The sequence below is a fragment of the Tiliqua scincoides genome, chromosome 11 (genome assembly GCF_035046505.1).
Source record: "Tiliqua scincoides isolate rTilSci1 chromosome 11, rTilSci1.hap2, whole genome shotgun sequence".
In the NCBI taxonomy this organism is placed as follows: domain Eukaryota; kingdom Metazoa; phylum Chordata; class Lepidosauria; order Squamata; family Scincidae; genus Tiliqua; species Tiliqua scincoides.
Window position 1 is genome coordinate 5998378 of NC_089831.1, and position 7343 is coordinate 6005720.

General features: G+C 47.6%; 1 pseudogene; it reads right to left on the reverse strand.

Moving 5' to 3' along the window:
* Window positions 1-372: 372 nt before the first annotated feature.
* LOC136662435 (high mobility group protein B2-like) lies at window positions 373-5822 on the reverse strand (annotated as a pseudogene).
* Between the last annotated feature and the right edge of the window lie 1521 nt (window positions 5823-7343).

Below are 7343 nucleotides of genomic sequence, written 5' to 3' on the forward strand. Positions count from 1 at the left end.
CAAACCTCCACTGCCTTGTGGCTACATCCAGTTATGGAAAAGGCTTCAGGAGTCAACCTCGAGACAAAATCCGGAGCCGGAGTCCCTGAGGCAGTTTGCGGCTGTACACAGTCACGTTGTGGCAACTCCTGCAACGCCGCTGGAACCAACCAGATTGGTTTCTGCCTTTCCATTGGATCATTTCAGCGAAGTGGAGAGGGGGGATTTGCTGCATGAGTAACAGTCTATCCTCCATATCTACTTTACCCAGGCTTCGCGCACTGGAGAGGACACTGTTCCAGAACCACCATTCAGAGCGCGATAACAGAGTCTTCCGAGACTGAAGGATGCCAAGGACTTTTAAGCACACATTTTTTTCACCAAATTTTCACTTTACTCTTCCTCCTCTCCCTCTTCTTCTTCCACATTGTCCTCAACAACATCATCATCTTGTTGTTCTTCATGCTCTTCATCCTTCTCATCGTCTTTCTTCAGGTTCTACCTGCTTTTTGGAGCCTGCTGGCCTACCTGGACCTTTCTTCCCTGCATTACTCTTACCCTTGGCACAGGATGCTACAGCATCCTTCTCCTATTTCTTCTTTAGCTCTGCTGCCTTTCGCTCAAAGGATCGATTTTCTTTAGCAGATTGCTTCAACTACATTTCACCTAGTCAGTGACATCACCTGGAGCAGGAGGCCAGTGCACCCACATAATGGACCTCCTCCCATGCAGTAGGCAGGGCAACACCCTGGGCAGTGGGCGTGGTGGTGATCGACCATTAATCCACCCCGCTTTTTTTTGGCTATAACTTTTGACAGAATAGAGATATTTCAACATGGTTTGTTTCATTGCATTCTGTGTGAAATTGCACATCGAATGATATATAACATGATGGTATTATTCAAAAGTACCAGGATTTTAAAAATTTGGGCTAGTAGTGGTGTCACCCCCTCCCCGGCCCGTGCACGTCACCCGGTGTGACCGGCACCTCCCTAGCGACGCTACTGCATCTAGTTTTTTTGCTGTATCACCAACAGACAAACCTGGATGTTTACTTTTGATTTGGGGGTGGTGTTCAGTAATAAACAGAAAGTAGATGATGATGATGATAAAATAAAAATAAATAAATAAATAATTTCAGACTCAAGGAGGTTCATGTAGGTACACAATACTAAACTCATTAAACTCATCCTTATTTCAAATGTGTTTTTACAATAATTGTTCTAAAGGACAAGTCGTAGAACCCTTCACTTCCAGATGAAATCCTCCAAGGTGCTGTACCTGGCATCTGGGTATGCTTTCTGGTAGGAGCAGCTTCAGGTTGGACAAGCTGTTAATCATCTTTCTTTCTTGGAGGCCGGCTCTCCATACTTCTCCATATTCCTGCAGCATCACTTGTGAGGCCATCACATTCTCATAGTCACAGGTCACAACAGCAAGACTTCCTGGCTCTGTCCTCTCAGGACAGCTTGTGAGCTTTTTTAGTCTCCCTTCCAGAATTCAACCAGGACTGCTCCTGCTTAGCATTCTTTGAGCAGCCTTCAGCTCAGCTACCAGACCAGGCCTCCATATGGTGGTCTTTCAGAAGCATTAGGATCCCTTTTCTTTTTCTTCCTCCCTTAGGAAGAATATAGTTGTTTTTTTTCTTTCATTCATAGCTAGCTCTGTTATCCTTTGCCATGTCTTTAAACTTGGACTTTTCTTTTGCCTGCATTGCCTGCCATGGCTGGGTGCATTTCCCGGACAAATTGACCAAAATTGTCCAAAGTTGACTGAAGAGTACTGATGTTCCTTCTTGTGTTCTTCATAGTGTGTTTGTACAAAGTAAACATATGAGGACATTTTGCACCAATGCTTGATGGGGTCATCTTTGCCCAAGGTTGTGGGCCCTGAAGCACCGAAGAAGTGAAATAACCACTGTGAGCACTCAGATGGATCACCTTCCTTTGTTGCAGCCAAATGGGTCAACTCCAACACCTTTGATAGCCTCTTATTTTGACATCAGTCTTAATCAGGGCCAGAGGAATTTGTGCATGAGTGGGGAGGAAGGACAATTGGTCGGCTTTATTTTTTTTTTTCACTTGTACACTGCTATGAGCACTTTTCCAGAAAAGCAGCATATAAAAAACTCTTGCAGAACCAGCGGCGCATCTCTTAGCAACAGTTATGAGATGGCTGACATGACATCAGAGCAGTGAACACAGCGGCCTAGCCAGATGCCCTTGTGGCAATATAAGCTGGGCATGAAAGGGGCAGCCTTCCTTTGTTGCCTGGCCCCAGCAACTGGTACTCAAGAGCTATACTGCTTGTGTACATGGAGGTTCTACTGAGTTATTTACATTATCAATGGAAGGCTAAGATCTATCCTTTAGCAATGCATATGTAATCCTTATCTATGATGAGTGACTGCCATGCCTTCTCACAGCAGTGAGTGTGTGTGTGTGTGTTTGCTTTAATCCCCGGAGTTCAGGTATTTTCAATGTCCAGGTATTTTCGTATCTTCATACTGGAATTCCTATTTAATCTGCTGTCCCGCTCTATCATTTTATTGTCCGAAGGGTTTATCGCTTATCTGCATTTTTATGTATTTCGCTGCATGCTACCCTGAACACACAAAATAACATTGTGACAAGTCCCAGAGGAGTGCCACCATGTTGCAACAGACACAACTCAGAGTCAGGTGGTACCTTTGCTGCTGCAGCATAGCTAGAGAAGGTGCAAAGTACTAAGTTTTGCTGGGAGCCTCCCTGAAGCCTGCAAGCGGCCCCTCCCCTTTGGAGCCATTCTGGGCAGGAAGAGCAAAACAGAGGCATACACCTGGCTCTTGCATGCTGTGGGGAGGCTCCCTGCAAAACTTAGTGCTTTGCACCCCCTCTAGCTACACCACTGCCCCTTAGCAGAGTGGTCATGGCAGGAGAATATGCCACAACAAATCTGTTAAGCCTCTAAAATGCCACAAGACCTTTTGAATTCTGGTCCAAGCCTTAGAACTCAACCTGCCTTCCTTCCCTGGTGCACATGGTCAGTCAGGGACACACACACACAATGAGATGGAGAAACACAGTCCAGGATTCTATGCTAACAAGGGCGTAGTACAGGGGTGCTCAATAGGTGGATTGCGATCTACCGGTAGATCGCGAGGCAAAATGAGTAGATCGCGGAGTGCCGACCCCCCCTTCAGGTGCCTCTGGGTGGAAACGCTGGAAGTAAGGCCCATTGTACTCAATGGGGCTTACTCCCAGGTAAGTGTGGCTAGGATTGCAGCCTCACAGCCTAATCCTAGGCATGTCTACTCAGGAGTAAGTCCTGTTATACTCAGTGGGGCTCAAGGTACACCAACATACATTGTACACATAAATGTTATATGTTATGATGGCGTGAACATTGTAAAAAAAAACTCTGGTAGATCTCCGGGCCTTGCTGGGTTTCAAAGTAGCTCTCGAGTCAAAAAAGTGTGAGCACCCCTGGCGTAGTAGCTATTGATAACAAGACTGCAGACTGTGCCACAACTTTGGTTTGCCAATTTCAAAAAATAGATTTCCTGTTTGCTGTGTCATTTTCTAAGGATACCACAGGGTCTCCAAACCAGAACTTTTCAGCCATGTTGCAAGTATCACTGCAGCAGAAGTGAGTGGCTCGCCCCACACTTGTCCCTGCAGCCTGGGAGAGGCTTCTCCCAGGCTGCCTCCATGATCTCTCATGGAGGTTGCTGATGCCTCCAGATCTCTCATGCGCCTTACACACTCCTTGCCCAATCCATGCACCTTTCAAAAGGCCAGGCCAAACAGAGCAGCATCATGCAGTCCGCATGGCAGTGGAGCCCTAGTGAGAGGCAGGTAGGTGCAGTGGTTTGGGAACTGGACTTAGACCCAGAAGATCGAGTTTCAAATTCCCCGCTCAGCCATGAAGTTTCCTGGGTGACCTTGAGCTGGTCACTCTCAGCCTCACCTACCTCACAGGGTTGTTGTGAGGACAACAGGAGAGAAAGAAGCATGTACACTGTCCTGAGCTCCCTGGAGGAAGGGCAGTATAAAAATACAGAGAAATAAATAAATAGTGCCACCTGTCATCACGTGAAGCATCACTAGGACCGGCCCATCCTTGAGAGATTGGCTGAGGGTGCCTACTTCCACCTCCATTGCTGATCCTCCCGAAATTCCCAAGATTTAAAAGGGAAAAGGGGGTGGAGCCAGGGAGGATGCATGGCCACGGGCAATGGCCTGTCCTCAGAGCCACTGAATCACTTAGACCAGTAGTTCCCAATTTTTTTCAGCTGATGGCCCCCTTGACCTACTGGGCCAGTGGCCGTGGCTCCCCACGAGGGCTACAATCCCATACAGGGTGGTGGGTTTCTCAGGAGGATCCATGGCTCCCAGTTTGGGAACCACCAACTTAGACGGCAAACCCCTCAAAGACAGAGGTGTGAACATTTAGAAAATTTGGCTGTGTGAGATAGTGATAGCGTAGGAGACTGATTTCCCCTGAGGGCTGGGGATAAGAATAGGCCCTCAGTTTGGCTGTACTTGTAAGAGGCGACTAAACAGCCACCGGGTAGATGGGACTCGTCAGCCTGGGAAGGCAGCTCATCTGAGAGAAGGAAAACTCTGACCCCAAACCTCCACTGCCTTGTGGCTACATCCAGTTATGGAAAAGGCTTCGGGTTTCAACCTCGAGGCAAAATCCGGAGCCGGAGTCCCTGAGGCAGTTCATGACTGAACACAGTCACGTTCTGGCAACTCCTGCTACGCCGCTGGAACCAACCGTATTGGCTTCTGCCTTTCCATTGGACCATTTCAGCGATGTGGAGAGGGGGGATTTGCTGCATGGGTAACAGCCTATCCTCCATACCTACTTTACCCAGGCTTCATGCACTGGAGAGGACACTCTGTTCCAGAACCACCATTCAGAGCGCAATACCAGAGTCTTCCGAGACTGAAGGATGCCAACAATGTAGGAGACTGATAAAACCATCGCATGACTCCACAGCTATCAATATCAAAACTGTACAGAGTGTCAAAAGTGGGATGGAAGTCCCCCCACCCATATATTTCTGATTAAACACGAATACAATCAGTGGCATAACTAGAGGGGGGGCAAAGCACTAAGTTTTGCACCATGCTGGCGGTCCCTCCGGCTCCCCTTCAGAGCCATTCCGGGCAGTGGGCACAAAACAAAGGCTTATGCTCCGAAGGGGAGGGTCCATTTGTGTGCCACGTACAGGCACCTGCAAGACTTAGTGCTTTGCACCCCCTCTAGCTACGCCACTGGATGCAACCGCTTGCCACCCAACCCCAAGCTTTGCTTTCTGGATAAGCGCGTGACTGTGCTTTCGATTCATTAATTTAATTAATAGCAGCCTTAATTAAATCACGCTATTTTTTCATTAAATTAAAATTTAAAAATTCAATTCAATTAAAATTATTTTTCATTAAATTGAAATCATCATCATCATCATCGCCCACTGAAATGGCTTGAATCGAAGCCTGCACTGATCTCCCATGAGCTTTGTACAGCGCCGAGCACATCAGAAGCATCAGAGAAGACTGAAAGGTTTCCCCTCCAGGGGGAGGGGATTCCTTTCCGCATGCGGCAGTCTCCCTCTTAAGGGAAACCTCCAACAGCGAGGTTACCCCGGGGTAGAAATGTAGTGCCCCCTTACCCCGGGGCAGTGAACCCCCTGCCCGCACAGAGCACCCCCGCTGCCTCTCCAGGGACCGCACCAGCTGGGCTCTCCCCTCCGGAACTTACCTGGCCCCCTTGGGTCTGCTGCTGGGGGTACTCTCTTTCCCTACCCCGGGGGGAGCGGGAGGAGGCTGCGCGCTCCGGCTGTGGAATCCCCCCATCGTCCCTGCTGCCCGGGGCTGCGAGACAGACGCCCCCAGGACGGCGGCTCCAGCATAGACGGACTAGGGCTCGCCCAGCTCCTGGAGGGGAGGGACGAGACGGGACAGCAGGTGTGGAAGGGCGGAGTTCAGCCTTCCCCTTTGCAACCCGCAGAGCAGCTCCAACGGGAACCTGGAGAATGGGGGTTGCCAACTTTTTTTATTAGCCCTGCTCCTCTGCCGTCGACAGCAGCCTGTCTGCCATACAGAAACTGAGAGCCCAATCCTATGCGTATCTACTCAGAAGTAAACCCTATAGTAGTCAATGAGCTTACTCCCAGGTAAGTGAGGATAGAATTGAAGCCTTAGCTGGTGAAGCTTTTTCTGCCATGGAGCCAGAAAAAGACTTGCTTAATTTCTATTCAAGGCTGCTTTGAAAAGCATAGGAGCAGGGCCAATAAAAAAGAGTTGGCAACCCCATTTCTATCTATCTATCTATCTATCTATCTATCTATCTATCTATCTATCTATCTATCTATCTATCTATGACTGCAGTTTCTATTCTGGCTGGGCTCCACAGCAGTCAGATACAGTATATAAAAAAAGAAACAGTGAAGAAGCTTTCCCTGACTCCATGTCTAGAAAATCTTCACTAGTTGAATTTTTGCCTGAAAGGCAGCTCTCAAAGTCACAGGGTGCAGCCAATTAAAAAAAAAAAAAAAAGACAACTCAAAGGGGGAGATGGTAGAGTCTCCCTCACGCAATTGAGAATCAAGTTGCCAAGTTTTATTTACTGGCTCTGCTCCTGTGCTCGAAACAGCTGACCAGTAGATGGACACGAAGTGGGTAGGCTTCTTCCATGATTTTACAGTAGAGTAACTAAGGGGGTGCAGCAATTGCACTGGGCAAGAAGCTTGGGGGGGACGGACAACAAACTGAGCTTGAAACTAGTGGCCAAAATTGTGAAAGCCTTGGTATGTATGAATAATACCACCATGTTACATGTCATTGAAAAGGTAATTTAATGCTGAATGCAATGAAACAAAGCATGCTGGAATATCTGTATGCTATCAAAAGGTATGACCAATTAACCAGAAAACCTATTTATTCATTTATTCATTTATTTATTTATTTACTTACTTACTTACTTACTTACTTACTTACTTAATAAATTAGATTTGATTTCATCATGAGGGGGCAGGCTACAAAATCTTCTTTGACCCCGGGTAGCAGATGCCTTAACTATGTCACTGGAAAAAGGTTCAGTAACTCCATTTCCACAGGTTGCTGCTGGGGAGCACAGGAGTCAGGAAAAAAAGTTGGCAACCCACTTCTCCAGTTTCTTACCCATTGTTCTGCCAGTGCAAATGGGGAAGGTAACCATAGGTGGGAATTATTTGTCAGCTACAGAGCTATTGCACGCATATGGGTAGTTGAAGTGCAGCCCTGGGTGTGCGTCTCTTTCCGGATTTTTGGTGTCAACGTCCTCCAGAAATTGCTGGGTTTGTTTTCCATTGGTAAATTTGCATGCTTTCCACATGT